Genomic DNA, 20,614 nt, shown 5'->3' on the forward strand with positions numbered 1-20,614 from the left:
ATCCCACACTGCCTTCAGAACTGACCTCAAGGTCCGTGTTTTAAATAAATATCTGCTTATTCGTATTATATATATCGTATATTTTGCAAACGTAAAATCGTTTATTTGATACATATCAAAACAACACATGGGAAACAGTGCATGTTGTGACTCACGTTTGCACAATAATGCACATAGTTTGTGTGTACAGCTGTTAAAATAAGTTTTTAACGGTCACACAGCTGTTTGTGTCTAGCAGCTATTTGATTTCTCATAGTTTTTTTGGTTTCTAGAAATTGTTCTAGTTTATTATGGTGAGCAATACATTTCTCATACAGTATTAAACTCATTAATTTCACCATTAAATTCAGCAATGCGTAAGATATTTTTTAAACGCATTACTGGTCATCAAAAACAAAGCTATAAGGAATTAAGTTATTTTATAATTCGGATATAATATAAATATGATAATAAGTTACTTGATTGAAATTCATCGAATTCATAAATAGTATTATTTGAAGCTGGAACTTTAGTATTAATCATAATTTATTATGAATTACTCAAACAGTTCTTGAACTTCTTATGAGAACATTTTGAGAACTTTTATAATATTATATTTGTTAATATAAATACAATCAAAGAAGAAAACCAACTTATTCTGTTTTTTAATGACCAACGGTAATTATAACGCTGATCGTGTTAGAGAGTAAACGTTAGAGAGTTGGTATCATTGCCAGCTGATCTAAATTGTAAACATCTATACTTTATGGACTACAAAAGCATGTATCTAGGAAAGGATGTGTTTAATCTGTTTTAAAAGTTTTGCCGGTTGAATAGTAGGTGTGAATCAAATAATATTTCATGTGCTTGTTTTTGGTTTTCAATAAAGTTGATAGGTACAGTTGCACTCTTCCTTACCTTTTGAATAAATGCAAATATCTTTTGAAATTGGCAATAGGATTATTTAAATATCAAAGTGTATCAACAAATAAAATTACTAGGCAACTTACTGAGGGTTATATAAATCTGATTTTACCATGAATAAATACGCTGGATATGTTTGATATAGAGTAGGAATAAAGTAAAAAAGGTTTAGGGATGTATGTCTATTGCCTCTTGAATGTTACTACGTATGTGACTGTTTTTATTCAAGAGGTGGCAAAACATTTTAAAAAAATGGTAGAGCGTTGCTAAACTAAATAATTCATTTATGGAGGAGTGAATGAGAGACACGTGTGTACGAGCGCGTGTGTGTTCGGTTAGTGACAACTTGCGGTCAAGAGTCAGTCTCCTGAACCCGGTATTAATAATGATATCTGCCTCTGATACGCCTAATTGCAATAGCCACTCACTGATACGATTAAAACAATTACAATGATTTTGCGTTAAAGAATGTAGAAACATTGCGTAACTGGATAATATATTTGATACGTGATAAAATTTGGTTGTAGATAGAGATTTTTACAGTTGTAAAGTGGCTATCCCTGAGTCACAGGCATATCGGGTGTTATCTGAATAGCGAATTTCTGAAAAAAATAAAGTGAAAGTGTGAGATGATGTGAACTAAGAGAGTTTTATAAATAACTGAAGAACTGTAAGGATTGATAATTCTTGAAATAGAGTGTCAGCAGGGTGACGTCGATTTTTGTGAAAAGCACTGTTTCTGGCATAATAACACGATGTTTAGTGTTGTTTTACTAGCTTCCCTCCAAGCGATATTTCCAAATGAGAGCAGAAACTAAATTTAAGTGTAATGTGCCAGCTTTATCTCACTTGCATTAATAACATCGTTCAACTGCCTGAAAGCCTGAAGTGAAAAGATGTAGTTTTTTAACTAAGTAGTTTATATAATGCGTTTAAGTCATTCTATGATAAAAAAATAATATTTGTAAGCTGTTGTTTTATCTATGATTTCGCATGTACATAACTCATTCCGATCATTTCCACAGCTATTAATTATCAGATTTTGCAAAATTTTGTCACAAGCAGAGTGCAGAGATATTGGCACAAATGTTCCATTTTAATATGTTAAACGTTAATACGTTTTGATTAAACCATTTATGTAATGTCATTAGGCCACTCTGAGCTTTCTTTTGCACTTTTTAACCAGTTACCGTATACAAAAATTAAAGTGTCATCTGCAAGAAAGGTTTACCTTGTAAATGTATTTTCTACATGTTATTGATGTAAATTAAGAATAAAATTGGTCCGAGGGTACTTCCTTGAACAACTCCTGTCAGTGGATTAGACAGATTATACTGACAATTGATCACTAGTCCACTCGCAGACAGAAACAGAAATCTATCTAAGGTAGCTTGAGAACCACGCAAGGCTGCTTCCACCAACTTTAATAGCTTCCAATTTGTTAATTAATTTGTCTCTCTTTACCTAGTCAAATGCTTTCTTGAGATCAAGGAAAACAAGCATAGCGCGATTACATATTGAAATAGAAGCATTTATATCTTTATTTAAATAAAATAGGACATCTTTTACATTTAAAAGTTTTCCACTTTAAAATCCTGGGTTTTGTCATACCATTCTTGTTCCTTTGCGTAACTTATTAATTTAAGAAATACTATCCTATTGCTTAATTATAACGTAGAAATAATAATGTCTTTTAGGGCAAATGTGCTTTTCTCTTCTGACAGATTTTTAACTTGAGTTTCATAAAAAGTGCTGTTTATAGGCTTATATAATTTAGAGAGATTAATTTAATAATTTATAACGTAGTAACATAACCAGTATGATATCGTTCTTATAGTTGTTACAAATTTACAATTTCCAACTGATTGTAACTTATCTGACTTGTGTTAGATGAGTTGTGAACAAAGAAGGAGCGATATCTGGTTCAACAGTTGACGTAGAGACTAAGTTTGAACTATTGTGCGCTATTTCTGTTGAAAGTCCATTAAACTAAAAGCATATACTAACTGTTCTAGTCCAAATGTAATGGTATGATACAATCTGTCCTACTAATGCTATATAAAGTTGCTCCTATAAGGTCGTTTAGTGCTGCTATCTGTACATCTTATTATTAACTACTGAATATCTATTAATTTTAAGTAAACTGCATTAAAGCAAATTTTAACTCAACAAGCTTAGAGAATCTAAATAAAATAAACAAGCCAATTGCATTATGTTTAATCCTAAACATCCAAACAGACTTAATAATTACGATGCAAATGATAAATTTGTATTGTGATGTTTGCTCAGTGTCTACATAATTTTAAATAGATCTAAACAAAATGTTTTCGTATGATTATAGAATTATCTGTTCGAACAATACCAAATATTTGATCAGGGCTGTGATTTCCGAAGACAATCTTCACGTGTATTTTATTGCCACTTTCTGCACATCAAAGTTAGGATGTAATATAATACAGGGGTATTTTTATCTGATTCACAGGTTCTTTACATATTTCTGTCAATTATTTTTATATTTTGTTACTGATTTTTGTTATCAGCATTGCTATGCATGGTGAGGTAGATTAGCTGAGCGGTATGTCCAATAAATAAAACTTTTTTCTCTTTTACACCTAGCTCGACCGCACAGAATGCAATTAAATTATTTTAAACTTTGTGAAGTGACCCCAAAAGGCCCAATTTTGGGAGTAGGTGTGAATTTTTTTGAATGCTCTAATCTAAATATGGGTTGTGTGATAAATTAATTTAAAGGTCTTTTACATAAACAAGGGCACAGAAAAAATGTGTATTATATTTATTAAAACATGCCTTAAAAATTAAGTAATATATTAGCCGGAATAAATATGGAACCACACAAAAGTTTTTTCTAAGCTTATATTGAGATATTCTTTAATTGAAAGTAATGTAGAAGGATTAAACAATTTCCATTGAATTTTAAAACTTAAATTGCTCAAACGTAAAGAATAATATAAACTTTAAATTAAAATTGTGAAATGGCTTTGTACAAAACATGTTATAACAAATAAAAGGTGTAGCATCTATAAGCTTGGGGAAAAAATGTGATGCTGGTCCTTAGTTAGAGAGGATGACGAACATTTTTATCTTGAGGTTGGGTATTTTGTTCTCTAATGCGGGAAGATTTTCTTGGTGGGGATATTTTTGCGCAAATTCACTTGAGTGAGGACGGTCGTACTGGACATCATCCTTTGTCCTGATGGAGGTGAATTAAATGACTGAAAATCATAATTTACTCTAGGAATTTGGAGTGTTGTTTAAACATGGGTTTTCGGGATTGTCTTAAAAAGAATTATGATTTAAATTTAACCCCAAAGTTAAACACAGGATAAATGACTGCACAATACAAAAACGTCTGAAGGAAGACAACTCTCTCTAATCCATTTACTGAAATAAGCGACGAAGCTAAGCATCCCTGCATCTGTTCATCCTCACTTTCTTAAACATATATCAAAATTTATTGTACTACAAACACCTAAAAAGTCATTTTTATATCTGCTGTGTGACATTTAGCTTTGTTCAACATAAATATTATTATTAAACTTGACATAATATAAGTTATGAAGTGTGATATTTTCTCAACTAGCAAACGTAACACGTATGTCACGATATATATGTAGATAGGGTATGAAATGTGTATAAGCGGTAATTACACTATCTATCACTGCAGAAAATGTACATACTTATCGAAAATAAGTATTGATAGCAATACTTCAAAGATTTTTTTTGTGATGATGAATTCAACTATTAAGTTCTTAAATGTAGTTTTTATTTACAAATTATAAAAATAATTATTATAAAATAATTATGTATCAGATATATACTGACGTATCAGAAACAAAGGCAGCGAGCTGCTGGATTAAGTAATCGTACCATAATTATGAATTCGGGATGATTTGAAAAGACATGTTTGTATGTATGCCCGCTTAGGTTTGTCCACCTATTACCTCAAAAAACATTTGACGTACGGGAAGAGATTTAGCACCAATTTAGGTCTATTAAATGGAAAATAGCTATAACCGGAAGTTAGGATATTTTACTCAATACATTATACCGTAAATAGTATACAAGGGCCAGAAGTAGGCGCTTTTTGATTCTGGTGAGCTTTTTAGTCAAACATATATGTGTTAATGTATCTATGTAATGTAATCTATGATTCAATATTGTTCAATAATAGAAGACCATTAATTTAGCACACGCAATTCAAAAAGCCAAAATTATGTCGAATACTGCTTTAACCTAATATTAATTTATCGTTTACAACCAGTTCCTTAACCTGGTTTGGATTGGGAATAAAGTATTTTAAGATTTATTAGAAGTTTTAGGGTAACATAATCCCAAAAAAATGATAAAAAACTATCGATTTCGAACAATGGTTACATTTAGAAATATGAGTAAAATCAAAACTGTTTATTTCTTTTTATAAAGATTTTATTGTACACAATAATTATAAATGGACACACCTTGTACTTCCATTATACATTTTCCCAATGGAAACTTTACATGCAAACAAATTGTTTAGCTAAAAAAAATTTTAGTAACCTAATTGTTTATACAAGATAAAACTTTTACCAAGATGGCTACTTGGACAGTTCTAGCGCGAAGTTGGTGATTTGCGTAATTAAAGGAGAAACTAACTTTGCTTTGATCACTCTTTTTGTAATGTTAATGTCATCCAAAGTTTCTTACTTCGCGTTCACTTTATAATTAATTATTGTAAATCCTTGAACTTCAATGATGTCACGAGTTGAAAAAACATTACTGTATTCCCATTATAATTGGATATTCTCATTTTAATGATAGGAATTTGGTTTAAGTTGACAACATTGTCTTATATTGAAGCAATTCTCTATGTGGTGTTGATTTTTCCATTAATTTCATTTAAGAAATATTTCAATCATTTTTGAATTTGGTTTTACAAATACAGAGTTGGGTTGAATTTTCTTGTTGAAAATACTGGTATTTATATCCTCGAGACAAGGAGACAGATTTTTCTTGAGGAAAAACAGCAAAATATACATTGGCGCAGGGGTCAACACTTCTATTACTATTAATAGTTAAAATCCCACGTTTAATTAAGTTGTGTTCTACTCAAACAATATACAAAACCAATAATTTAAATACTAAATTGATTCACGATTCACTTCACCTTTTGTTTACTATCTATATTTTGACTGAAATGAGATTAAGTTGTTTCTAAAATGTATTGTGTGAGGAATATTTCGACGCAGTCTGAAGAGAAACTTATTATTATTGATGGCACCGGCCGCATAAGCCAAACTGATAAATACACTGCTGGATATTTGTGTTGTTTTGTTGGTACTATTTTAATGGGAGTCAACAATATATTCTAAATACAAATTCCATAACACAAAGTTCTCTTAAAGGGCAATTTCGCAGATATTTATAGTATTCCAGTTCAATCAAATGCTTAAGTTTTCCTAATAACAAGGAACCAACAGATGTTATTATGATCAGTAATATTATTTTCTTACTAAAAGTTACCCGCGGCTTCGAAGCAATTTCGTGTTGAATAAAAAGGTGGATCGTGGGTATAACTCTTTTGAATGGTATTCTTAAAATATTCTAACGTTCTGATCCTTTTAAGGTTTAAATTTAGGTAGTTAGTAGTTTAAAATTAGTAATTTTTTGAGACTGAAGATCAAGAAATATATATATTTCTTGAAGCCTACATAGGTCTAAATGAGTAGAATTATGGACAACGTAATTTACTTCGGTGTAAGTATTTCTGATACCACAGTTGATTTTGCTTTGTTGCCACAGTTCTGAAAACTCTACTTCTTTCAAAATATCTCAGGTGTTTTTTTTAAAAATGAAAATAATTTCATCTAACAATTGAAATTATGCAAGAGACTTTTATAGTGAAGGTGCACGTTTATCCATGGGATTTTATTGAACATCATTGTAGTCTATAACTCTATAAGGATGTAAAATTGTTTGTCTGATTTTAGCCTGCCTGTCTGTCCGCAGACCGTCTCGGGAATGAAATGAGCTTATAGACTGAGCGAAGCCTGGTGTGGTGTACTCCTACCATTGTATTACCCTATACTAAGAGGATAATTTACTGCCGATTGATAATACCGTGCTACAATGCTACCTGTTCAACTAACACGGCGTTGAAAACCCACTGCTAGGCATTAGCGTTCATTGCACTAAACTATACAAAATTTGCAATTTGGTAATATGGTAACAAGTGCTAAAATTAAATTGTGGTAAGAAGTTCTATGTGAAGAAATTTATAATTTTATACTTCCTAAATTTGGAGTTAAGTCTTCAAAAATATATATATAATAAAATTGTATAGTTAAACAACTTATTTTACCTCCAGAAGGATTCACTTGGTTTATACTTGCCAGTAGAACGTATATTGGGTACAGAAAAACCCAATGTGTCACTTAAATTGTGACAACCCACTGAATGTTCAGAAGCTGCACATCTCTAATCGGAAATGTTGAGATATTGAGAGTACAATGACTGTTAGTTAGGTCTTGTGCACTCCAGAGGATGATTGTTTGAGTGGGTGGAGATCCATTATTGTTAAATGTTTTCAAGCCTGAACATGAGAGAGTATTGTTTTCTAGCCTCCCCTACTTCCAAGGTGACATGACTGAGACAGTGCTTGAAATCCCTTCTTATGATACCTTGACAGTAGGAGGCCTCTACCCCTAAACCTTTTAGGTTCCATTAAAAATAGGGGTTTCCTAGTTATCTAAAACTAAATGCACAAACAACCACCTTTTTAGTTATAGGTTGACTCTTAAAACCTGTCACTCCGAAATCAGCACAAAGGCTCTTTTAGGATCCACAACCAAATAAATCTCTTTTAAGTTATAGGTTGACATTACAATGCAACGTTCAAACTGTTTTTAATTGGTACTTTTCCCTATTTCTTACAAGAGATCATTTATTTCTGAAATGGATTTAAGTATAAAACCGATGTCAATAAAGGGTAGAAAACAACAGGATCAAAATTCATCTTTTAAAAATTGCTAACTGAATAAAGACCTCTCAGTTACTGCTACTCGTATGACAGAAAATTGCAGAATGTGTTGCTATACGCTAATCATAAGGAACACCAAACCGGTGGACTTCCTTGAAATTGTGATATTGTATTTTAACAGTGGCTTATGGAAAAACGTAAACGATCTATTCTTAAAAAAGAAAACATCAAAACTTCTAGAACGCAAAACCTAATAAGCAATTTCTTTGCAATATTGCATGAACTTAATAGTGGAAGTAGAATTGTTCCTCTTATAGTGGAAGTAGAAATGAAATAGGTACAATTTCCCTCTAGGACGGTATAGGCTTCTCAGTCCTACATGTATGAAATTTTCTTCATCGAGACAACGAGGCAAACTGAACTATGGCACTCGAAATATTTTAGACCGAAATTAGATTACAAGACCCGGAAGTATACGATTTTTAACTGAAGTTTATTTTTGAGAGCGACATAAGTATATAGTTCTTTGATGGGAGCATTAAGGCAAACTAAGCTATGTCAACGTAATTGAATCTAAACGGCCACAAGTAAACACCTTTTAACCGAAGTAGGCTTCTCAGTTCTACATATGTATTATATATTCAATAACCTTGGGAGACAAAAATTATTACATCACAACAAGGTTTATTGTTTTGTCTAGTTATTTACTTGTTTTATATTTAATTATTGTTAAACTGATATTTTATCTATTTCCGTTATTGCTTCATTTAAAGATTAATTTTTGTTATATTTATTATTTTTGTATTCAATATTTAAATTTACACTAAATTCCAATTTTCTCATTATTGACTTTTTTGTTGTTAAATAAAAAATTTATTAAGGTTTATAATTAGAAATATTATTATATACTTTTTGTTCACACTGTTTTGATATGTTTAAACATGCATTTGTAGTTGATCAAATAAACAAAATAACATAAAAGGAAACTCTACTATAGTACTGGAAATGTCTTAGACCGGAATTTTATGACAAGGGTTCCAAGTAAACACTTCTTCACTGAAGTAGGTTTCCGTGACCTGTGTATTTGTTTTGTCTTGTTCGAGGACAAAGCAGACTCAGCTGTGACTGGTAATATAACCGTGCATTGTAAATATAATTAAGTTTAACATAAAAAGCGTACCTAAACGTACGATACATGATAAAATAGTCACTTTAAACTCATAATACTCATAACCATGAACACTTAAATAATTTCTACCTGATGAATGCCCAGTTGCGTTTGAAATATTTTATACCACTCCATCATAAGTGTTTTTTACTAAGTAATATAAAGAATTTGAATTTTAAAATTGCTTACAAAAACGTGGGTAACAGCTAGTATTATATAAAATGGATTGGTACTTGACATAGAAAAAATACTGTTCTTTGTCCTGACTTTAAACTATCCAGAGAGATTTAATTATCTGATAGATTAATAAATTTAATTAGTTAATGTATAATAAAATGCTATATAGCATGGAGATAGTTACTTTATAACTTCGCTCTTAGGGATAATGTACAAACAGACCATGTTTATGGTTAGCCAGTGCTCTAGAGATCATGCATCACCGAAAGTGGATATTCGTGTTCCTGATTATTTCATACAGATTACGTTATCACAGTGGTACTCAACATTTCCTCATTGATATTGTCCATTTACGAGTATGCTTTTGTATTTAAATTTTTGCACTGTAATTAATTAATTGTCTTATGTTTTCTCATTCATAAGATATTTATATTAAAAAAAGCTTATTTATAATTCACCAATAGAATATTTAGAACAAAAAAAAAAAAAAAAAATCAACGTTATATGAAATCATTAATACTAATTCTGTATAGTGTATTATTTGGAATAGAAAAGTGCTAAAGTTTACAACTTGCGAACACTTTAATCCGTAGGCATGTTTACACGCTGGCATTTACCTTTGTGTGTAAACGTGTTAAGATAGCAAAACAATCTGTATTCGCTAAGTTTCAAAAAAGTTCTAGCGAAACTTAAATTTTCGCCTCATTTTAAAGACCTACTTTAGAGTCAACGAATGTTAATAATAAACGGAAGTATCAACAATATATTTTTGCAGGTGTGTGAAGGGAACGGAGCTTTGCTGTGATTGGCTGAAGGTAAATCAAACAATATAAACCAGTCGATTAGATTAATCTGCAATCAACATATCCTCTTTATTTAGACTGCCAATTTACTGACAATTCTATTCTGTATGTGGGTTTGTAACTATGTTCTGTTATGTATGATGTTTTTATATCTCTATGTTTTTTGTTCTGATTTTGTTAACGAACTCGTATACATTTTAAATGAATTGTTTTCTCAATCTAGAATGAGCCACAAACATGAAATTTCTTACTACAAGTATACACAATGAAATTGTGTTCTTCTCTGGTTGCAAACACTTCTTTGAAATTTGCTAATTATGTTTTCAAACTCCAATATAATATCTTCCCTATTTTATGACTCGTTCAGTAGATGCAATAAAAATAGGTCAGTTTTGGATGTTCTACATTTTGATTTGACTCAGTATGCTTTCAATAACTAAAGACATTGTGGGTTAGAATGCAGCAAGAGTAAATTTCACCCTCCAATTTAAGAATTTATTTTACTTCAGATCTACCCACCCTCCAATAAAATATAACTACTCTCTTTCACAATGAAAAGAAAGAACGTCATGCTGCATACTTATAGAAGTAAAAAAGATTGCAGTATTACACCTTATGGATTCATGAGGATAGAAGACTAGCCTGTACTCATCACAAGAATATTATATACATACATATATAATGTATGTTAATTAAAATTTTATTTCAATACACATTGAATTACAAAAAGTAGTTGAACCTCCGGGACTCGAACTTAGACCTCTCACTTGCCGGGTGAGTGCGCTACCACTTCACCATTAACTTCTATTTTTAGTAAATTTATACGGATTAAAAATTGAGATCCTTGTGTTCTTCTAACACTGATCAGTTTAAATTAGCGCGGTCTGGTCCAAAATGTAGAAATGGAATTGCTACTATAAAATTTAACTCCATTTTATCAGATATAAATAAAACTCCATAGTAAATTGTATGTTTCGTTACAATACACATTCTTTAATGTCAAAGAGAAGGAACCAAGTGACCAGGGTAAAAAAGAATATACCTGTATATATAGGAAAGAAATGAAAATTAAAATTAAAAGAAAATATTTATTATAAATAAAGTGAAAAGCACATCTCAAACGTTTGTTTTCACCTTTTACAATCATAAGCTCTTATAATCGAAGATAATTAAAGGTTGATAGTATTGAGGTAGTTCATAAACTTACCGAAATATGTCTATGTTGTAATCAAAACAAGACTTGATACAAAAAATCAAAAAAATAAGCTGTTAAGCATTTTTTCCATTATTGATTACAGTTTGAGGTGAATCCTCTTTGATATATTTTTTAAATAAATGTTTTTGTGCTACATAGTATACATATACAAATAAAAAATTAGTCAACATTTGAATACAACGCATTTAATTATATGAAACTATGTTGTAGTAATAATTTAATTGATTTAATTAATTAGTTAAATGAACTATGCTTATGATATTTATAAAGATGGAATAATGTGTATAAATTATGACCGTAAACATTAAAACCTGATAGCAAGGCATTGTTAGATTAACGCATTTAGTATAGTATCAGCCAAAGCTTTGTAATCTTTGTATCCATAACATAACTTTTTTGTGAAATTATTACAGTTATATAAATTATTTGTTTTATATTTATTCACTGAAACTAAACACCCTTAATTTGTTTTATCCGCATAAAGTATTGATACTGTTGTCTACAACTCCTGGAATGGAAAGTAATGGATCACTAAATGCTGCATAACAAATGTAACAAATGTACGAGTTAATGTACTTTTAAGTGGAGATCATAAAGTACACCGTAACTCATTGTTGCCAGTGCCAGTGACAAGTACTTTGTGATCTGTTCATATATTGAGAATAATGAATAATGAGAATAATGATTTATTCCAGTTATTTGGCAGCGCAACTAAAAAATATAATATATAAATAAACAGAGTCCAGTCCATCACTTTAACTGCAATCTTCTGTGTAGTTTTAACTGAATAAAATACACGTTTAAACATATAAGTTATTAAAAACAAATAACAAAAAAGTTTCCTTTTAACTATTGGATAATTTTTCTGTATACATACATAAACATATCCCTGTACATAAAATATATACAAATCTATATATAAAAACGTAATAAGTTTGCTATGTTACAAACCAAAACCAATTTGTTTTGTATTAATGTTGTTTTACATTATTATAGGTTTAGGCTATATACAAAAGAAAAATTACAAACAAAAAGTTACTAAATCAATATACTGTTTAAGAAATTAGTATCCTCTAACGAGAACAACCACAATTTTAACAGATTTATCAAAACTATTAAATGAGTTACATAATTTTATTTCAAGCGGTAATTTGTTAAAGTACTTTGGACCAAGATAATTAAAGGATTGATTGCCTAAATGAATATCTGTTGACTTTAGGTACTCGAAAGATGTTCTGAAAATTACGTCTAGCACTATAAACTAATTCAAATAGTTCCAGTATTACCACTTCTGATATAAAATAATCTTAAGTACCTTATATACAAAAAGGTGTTGTATAGGGAGAAATTTTTCAAATGACAATAAAGAGGATAGGAACTTTCTCTAATAGATTTTCCTAATATGATTCGAATAAAATACAACTCGCAATTTTTCTTCGTGGTATTTAAAAGTCCTGTCCCAACATTGAATTGCGTATTGGCAACCTGGATTGAATTAGGGCGTAATATAAGATTCTTAATAACTTTTCGTCACAACAATAAAAAAAAAAATAAAATTTTCTTATACAAGATTTTAATTTATTTTGTAAAAACAATATATGCTTATCCCAAGATAACTTTTCATCGAAAAAAACACCAAGATACTTAAATTGATCCACCTTTCCAATAGTCAAACAATTACAAAAATTTCCAGTACAGTTTTGTTCGTGATATTTTACTAATTCGTTAAAACTAAAACCAACAAAATCAAAATTCATAAATTTTGTTTATTTACATTAATTTCCATTTTGTTTTCATCACACCACTTTCTCAAAACTCGTATATCGTCCATTGAATCATGTTGTTCCAAATTTGTTGAGAGTTCTTTTCACATGGGAACATCATCAGAAAAAACGCTTGGTTTTCCGTAAAACTCCTCCTCTAAAAAATCGTTAATAAAAATTATGAAAATTGTGTCCAGCTTTAGCAATACAAGTAACAATGTCAATTTTTTGTTATTTATTCCAGTGCAGCTGTACATTTAAACCAACAATGTTTATTGATTTAGTATTAAGATCCCAAACATCCCATTTTGAACTTTAAACGAAGCCATGTCATAAAGTGAAATATATTTCGAATAAGGTTTTCACAATATTCTCTTCACCCTAGCGAATTCTACAGCCCTGGCGAAGATAAGAGCACTGAAATAGATTATTGAAAACAGTTTCGTGAATTGATAAATTAAATATTGCAATATAATTTTATTAAGAAGATTAATAATACTAAACAATGATAAAGGTATAATTTCAGCCCCCGTCAAGATTTGAGAAACTTTTCAATGTTTGAGGCCAGAAGAAATGATTTCACATTTGCAAAAACAACTAAGTTTCCAAAACAAAATAATTAGTGTTTTTTTGCTGAACTTTTGTGTGTATAAAATCTCTTTTTTCAATAGAATAAAGAGAGTCATTGTATATAGAGATGATGACAGGTGAAGTTTGTAGCGAATGTTTATTATAAAAAATTCCAAAATTTTCATACCATCTACGAAAGGAGTTATCACTGGATATTCTTTAATGTTCCCATCTAAAGTTGTGTGTCGTACTCAAACCGCTCCTATAAAAGAACATTAAGCACTAAATTCAAACATTTATTTTAGGCATTGGAACCCTTGGAAATCCGCTTAACAGAACCCTTATTCATTACTTTTGAAACCTCTTTCATATACAGAGCAGTTTAAAATAGAATCATTACATATTTTTAGGGTATTATCTATGAATTTTAATTTAATTAACAATTAAGATTGACCGGTTAGTTTTATAGTAACGCTATAAAAATAAGTACACCACACAACGTGTAAGGTTATTTGTAAAACTTCTGAAGATCACTTAATTCTCAAGATGTCTTTCGGACAGGTACACAGACGGAAGCCATACAAAATAACGTTTTTACGACCCCCTATCTAACCCCCCACCATTAGGCAAAAGAGAAATTGTTTGAGCTTACTGAGCTACAGGCTGACTCAAATAACGATCAGCCAAATTCAATGCATATACTCACAGAAATTAAGTTTCATACAAAAATTAAACTACTCGTATACAGATGAAATCTTTATAAAAATATCTTGTCACATTATAAATCAAAATTTTTGTTTATAATGTTAGGTTTAATGGCGTTGTTCGAATAATACAAGTTGAGCTAGGGAGGATACTACAACTCAAGGGTACACTGAAGTAGAATCTTGTCACCTTCTTTAACATTATTTTTCTACTGTATTATTTTTCGTTTTACTGTATGAATATGCTATATATGATTGTACTCAGGTTGTTTAGTGATATTTATTGCTATATTTTTATTTCTTTTCATCATGGTTACCCATCACACTAAAGTAAAAATGTTATATAACACACATCCAAATCTCAAGGAGTGATATGTTTAGCATCATCGAACTCAGTGCTTGATATATAGAAATTAATCTTCGTGCGGAGAAACAGACAGAAGAACAGACGGAAAGAAGTAAAATTTTTCCAGCCCCCCCGAGTGATAGGCTTCGCTAAGGCTCAGCCAAGAAACACTCAATTTCCCATTTTTTTATAACTTACCCATTTAATTTTCTTTCTATCTCTAACTATTAAAAAAACTGCGGTGAATAAACTGTATTTATGGATACCAGGAGGAAGTTAAAATTTTTACAAATCTTTTACAAGAACCTGTAATCCTTATCCGGTAAAGCAGTTGCAAGTATGTGAGGACTATCTCATCCTCATTCGACATGAATGATATAATGAAATCGCATTACTTCGTTACAATATGTGATACGTCCTGCAGCTGAGGTAAATTCTTTTGAAACAAGAAATGTTTAGTTTTTATAATTTTAGAGAAAGTGGAATATAAAGAAATATCTATTTTCACGTTGTATTGTAATAGTTTTAATACAAATTCCATACACAATCAAGGCTCATTAATTCCATATATCTCGCACAGTTTTAAAGTGATTGAATGCAGACTGATTGTACTTTGGAAAGTTTAGGGCTTTGATTTGACTAACCAATTATTTTTTTTTATAACGGTGAGGCATAATCTATTTACTTCTAAAAAACTATAACATTGATTTCTTGACACGCCTCACCGTGGATAAAACATTAAATTCTGACTTTAATCATAAGTGGTTTTAATAATACAGGGTTTTCATAAATGAATGGTACAATTTAAACATAAAATAAAAAGAGAACCGTACGAAGTACTACATTAAAAATATTTATTTCATTAGAATCCTCGTTAAAAACAATTTTATACTGATAAATTTAGTACATTTCAATGTGTCCACCACCGATAGCTCTGCAGACATCTAATCTATGGTCGATCTCGGCCCATACACTGTGCAGCATGTCTCTTGTAACCGATGATACTGCCTCATAAATCCTTTCCTTTAAATGAGCTAAAGCACGGATCTTCTGAGAATAAACAATGTTTTTCACGTATCCCACAAAACAAAATCGCATGGAGTCAAATCCGGGCTTCTAGGAGGCCATGCTATTGAGCCACCTCGACCTATCCATCTTTGTCCAAACTTGTCATTCAAAGCATCACGAACAAAGTCCTTATAATGGGGTGGCGCACCATCTTGTTGAAAATACACCATGTTGACATTATAAAACTCGTCAATTTGAGGAAAACAAAAATTCTCTAGCATGTCCAGATACACATTACCATTAAGACTTTTCTCGGCAAAGAAGAAGGTCCAATTACTTTGTTTTTAGTCAGTCCTCATGAGGATGTTCAGAACCCCAAATTCGAACGTTGTGTCTATTAACACACCCGTTAACATGAAAAGTTGCCTCATCTGTAAACATAGCATCATTTTAAAAATGATTCATTTTCTTCAATCTGATTTAAGATGTAAGTTGCATACTCCACACGTTTATTTTTATCATTCGGTTTGATCCCATGCAACAGTTGAACTTTATAGTCATGAAAATGCAGCCTTTTATGCAAAATTTTATGCAGAGTTGTCACTGGGATTCCAAGCTCCAGACTCCGACGTGGAAGAGATTTTTGTGGACATCTAAGACAAGATTCTCTAACGTTTTGAATTGTTACCTCTGATACAGTCGGTCTCCCAGAAGACTTCCGTTTTTGTACCGATCCAGTTTCTTCGAATTGTTTACTCCAACGCGTAATGTTGTTTCTATGAGGTGGATCTTTGTTAAATAATCTTCTAAAAGCCCTTTGTACTAAAACAGAAGACCTTAATTCACTAAACAATAGCACACACTTGGCTTTTTCTTGATCAGAAAACATGTTTTTAGATCAGAATCAAATGTTTGAAGTTATTGCACAATTTAACCAACAACAATGAAACAGCTGTTTTCTAACACAGAGCAATAAAACTAATTGAGCTGAAGAATTCAGAGGTGCCAACCATATTTTTCTACCTTGCATAGCAAATTGTGTATAAGCATTCAAAATTGCACCATTCATTTATGAAAACCCTGTATATCGAGAAATATACTTAAAGTCATAGGGAGCGCTTAGTTATTTTTCACATCGATGAAGTTTCTCTCTCATTCTCTTATTCTTAAAAAGGAGATGGTAAACTTTGGAAATACATTTCAAGAGTACTTTTATCTTCTTTCATAAACTTTGCAAATCAATACCCGAAAAGTAAATCGATTCGATTTCTGTTATTACTGCTTTAAACGCTGAACGAGCTGCGAGTTTCTATCAAAGTTCATTGAATAGCCCAAGATCTTCTGATTCAGTTTACATAAATATAATAAAAAAAATTTGAAATTTCTGAATTAAATCGTATGTGGCGTAATGTTAGTTAAACTCTTAGGCTATTATTTGACAGCTATATAAATAACTGTGTACAATTCTATCAGGTTTCAACGTTAATGTTAAAGCTAAAACCTTACAACTATTTTTATTTAAAATCCTCTCTGGTAACAGCCGGAAATAAAACATAATCCTCCTTGGCGTAGCTATAACCAAATACATATAATTTCATATTGTAATATACGGTTATATTTAAGAAAATACTTGTCGTACATGTTAAGTAAAGGATAAATCTTAACAACGATCTTATACAGAATATACTGAAATTATTTATTGGTAGATACGTAGACATTTACTTTATTGACATTGTCTAAATTTATTATAACAGAGCTTTATAAAATATAAATTAAGACAGAACAAATTAAAATTTAACTATTGCTATATTATAACTATTAAAATATGATGGTAACTCAATGCTAAATGAAGTTGCCATTACATTTTACCCCCCTATCGTATTCAACTGATCAGGAAACGATGGTATAATCTGTTAAATCCAATTAGACGCAGAGGCAGAAGGAAACTATTTACTTGGGTTTACCCCGACACAGATTAAATACCACAGATTCTCATGTCGATTATTGATAATTCTATTTCATAATAATTGGATTCCGTTATTTTTATCGTTAATATAACTTCCTCACTGTTCCAATTTAACTTTTTTTATCATGGTTAGTATGAGTTTTATACTATTTATTAAATTTCTCACGAATTTGTGATCAGATAAATCTACAATTTTGATCACTTACGAAATAGTTACTAAGGTATGGTTTTATTCTGACGCCATTGCACGTTTGCTTCGGTGCTAATGACCTTGATAGTTCAGTGGCATTAGTTTCAACCAGTGTAGAAACTAGAAATATTTTATAATCTGTTCAGTAAAAAATACTGTTTTCGTGGTTTACATTTCTGTTTTATAAGTTAAAGTATTACAGGAAAAGAGTTCAGGCGTAGATAATTTTTATAGGTAATAATTGATCAAGCTAGATAGTTTTCTGTAATATTTCGCAATTTGATCCAGTCCTTTATTTTATTACATAATCTTGGTTATCTACGTACTTTGCTTACATTAAACCTACAGGTTTCAAAGTTTCAAATAGGCAATGTGTTCCTGAACAGTTAGATACTTCTGTCTCTCTCAGGTAATTGAAGATGTTTCTTGGAAAAATCTCAGCACCATCTCTCATTTGATTTCTTTACACCTGTAAACTTAACCCAGCAGAGGTAATTCAACAGCAACCGCTAAATAACATGGTCATATTAGCATGATCCATTCTCCTATAGCTGAGCAATTTTCTCCAATGTTCCCCAAGGTAGAATTCCTTGCTTGATTGTTGGTGAAATATTTCTAAGCATTCGTGAGATCTGTGGACGACTTACAGTGACATATCACACCGTATTGAGCGCATTGCGATACTTACCTTAAAGGCAAAATGTGAGTAACTAATTCTTGAAAAACATTTCGAGATTCTTTATCCTATAGCTCCAATTCATTTCGTGACACAGACCTTAAATGTCCTTTTATTTGCTTTTAAAAGGGGAATCATCGTGAAATGGACTTAACGTTTGACATGAATGTGGGGAATACTTAATAGGGCATTCCCCTTACGTTTCTCAATGAAGTCCTTATCTTGAATAATATAAAGGGGCATAAAAGGGAATTTTTATATAGCGAAGTGGTTCTCAGTGGTGAAAATGGTGCATGGAGACATTTGACTTTGTCTTAATATGATAAAGATATCTGATAGTGATACTGTGATATTTTGCACGAATTTATTTCACTTATCCATTTTTTTGTTTCCCAGAATTGTGTTTTGTGTCATTACGTTATTGTGACACAAGTTTTCTGGGTGAAATGAACCCGATCTTCACATCAGTATGTAGAAATAATGAAATGACTGAGGTGGGATTGTAATTGTTTTTAAAATAATACTTTATAAAAGAGAGGCTGTTATTTCTATATTAAGACATAATGAGAACTTCTGTGAGTAAATAGAGTACTTTATCATGTAGGTAATACTCTGAGTTTTTGTAATGTGAAAATATTATAGGCTATTAATGAATTATTTAATTCAATTCCATCCATAAAAACTCAACTGTCTCACTTCATCAAAAACTGGGACACAAAAACATCAGTATAGATACTGCGTGGGCTCGGATTAAATAACATATTCACACTTATATTTGAAAAAACACTTTAAAACCATTAATGGATTATTTTTTGTAATTGTGATCAAATCCTTACATTTAATTCTTGTCTGATACACTGAATGCAATAGATCCCGGTTGTTATACCTACTGTACTTATTATACTTACAATAGGTTCTTTCTATACAGGTTTTTATGCCTGTTTTAAATTTAAAATCTGTTGACATTAAATCAATGTAAATATTTTAAGATCCTGCAAACTAATTATTGTAGCGACATAAATAATAAAACAAATTTCCTTGCAATGCATCTTAACGTAACAGAATGTTGAATGCGTGTTTAACGAACCCAACACAATAGCAATAACGGGTAATTTGTTCAGAGCGTTGCTAATGCAACTCCAATTCTCCTGCAATTACAGAGTTAACGACTCCCTACAAGACTGCTCGGGTAGCAGAACGTTGAAGCCGTGTTAACGAATCACACATTTACTGTTTCTATTATGCAAAAATAAATAATATTATTAATTTAAATCATATTTAAAATGTCCCAATAAAAAATTCTGGTCTATTTTCAATGTAAGTGTAGTATTAGATTTTGGTATTCCAATGTGCTTTGTTAAATTCCATTAAATCTAAAGTATAATGTTATCCGTTATCATGTTTTGCGTATTTGTTAACCTATTTTGATTAAAGTCTATTGGAAATAAAAGAATACTGGGTAATCGGTAGCTTAATAATTATTGGAAATTATATTAAACTTAGGTACTTTCTTAGACAGGAGTGAACAATATTGTTCGTTTCGACATCAGAGACACGCAAACTACAAAAATAGTTCAATATAGGTGAGAATAGGTATTCTCATTGTCTCATCAGGTGCACAATTGAGCGCACTACGATATTGACTGACTCGATCTCAGAGTTTCTATACATAAAGCAGCTATGGTGGAATGGCCAGATCCGATGCGAATATTGTGTTTAGCTCCAGTTTACATTCCTCTCAGAATTGAATTTAGTTAAAATTCTGTTTTTTATTCATTTCGCACTCTTCAAATTCAGAATCATGTTTATTTTAAATTACCCTAGTTTACAGCACATGATGTATACTTATTTTTGTACTAATATTGTGGATAGTTGAGAAAGATCATAAAAAACAAGTATAACTTAAAAATTGAAAAATAGAAAATAATTATATTTAAAAAAAACAATCGTGGTTTTCTCACAAGTCTTCTCTGTTTTTCTACAGAAATGGAACATCTCTAATTACGTAAATAAGTATTAATGTTAAACCAATATCGATAGATTCATTTTTATAAATCAATCAAAAAAGAGTTATTACACAGATAACTTATAAGACCGCGCCTGTCAGATATACAGCTAGAATAAGGACGAGATTACATTGGTCCTTGT

This window comes from Homalodisca vitripennis, chromosome 3, assembly GCF_021130785.1.
Source record: "Homalodisca vitripennis isolate AUS2020 chromosome 3, UT_GWSS_2.1, whole genome shotgun sequence".
Taxonomy (NCBI): domain Eukaryota; kingdom Metazoa; phylum Arthropoda; class Insecta; order Hemiptera; family Cicadellidae; genus Homalodisca; species Homalodisca vitripennis.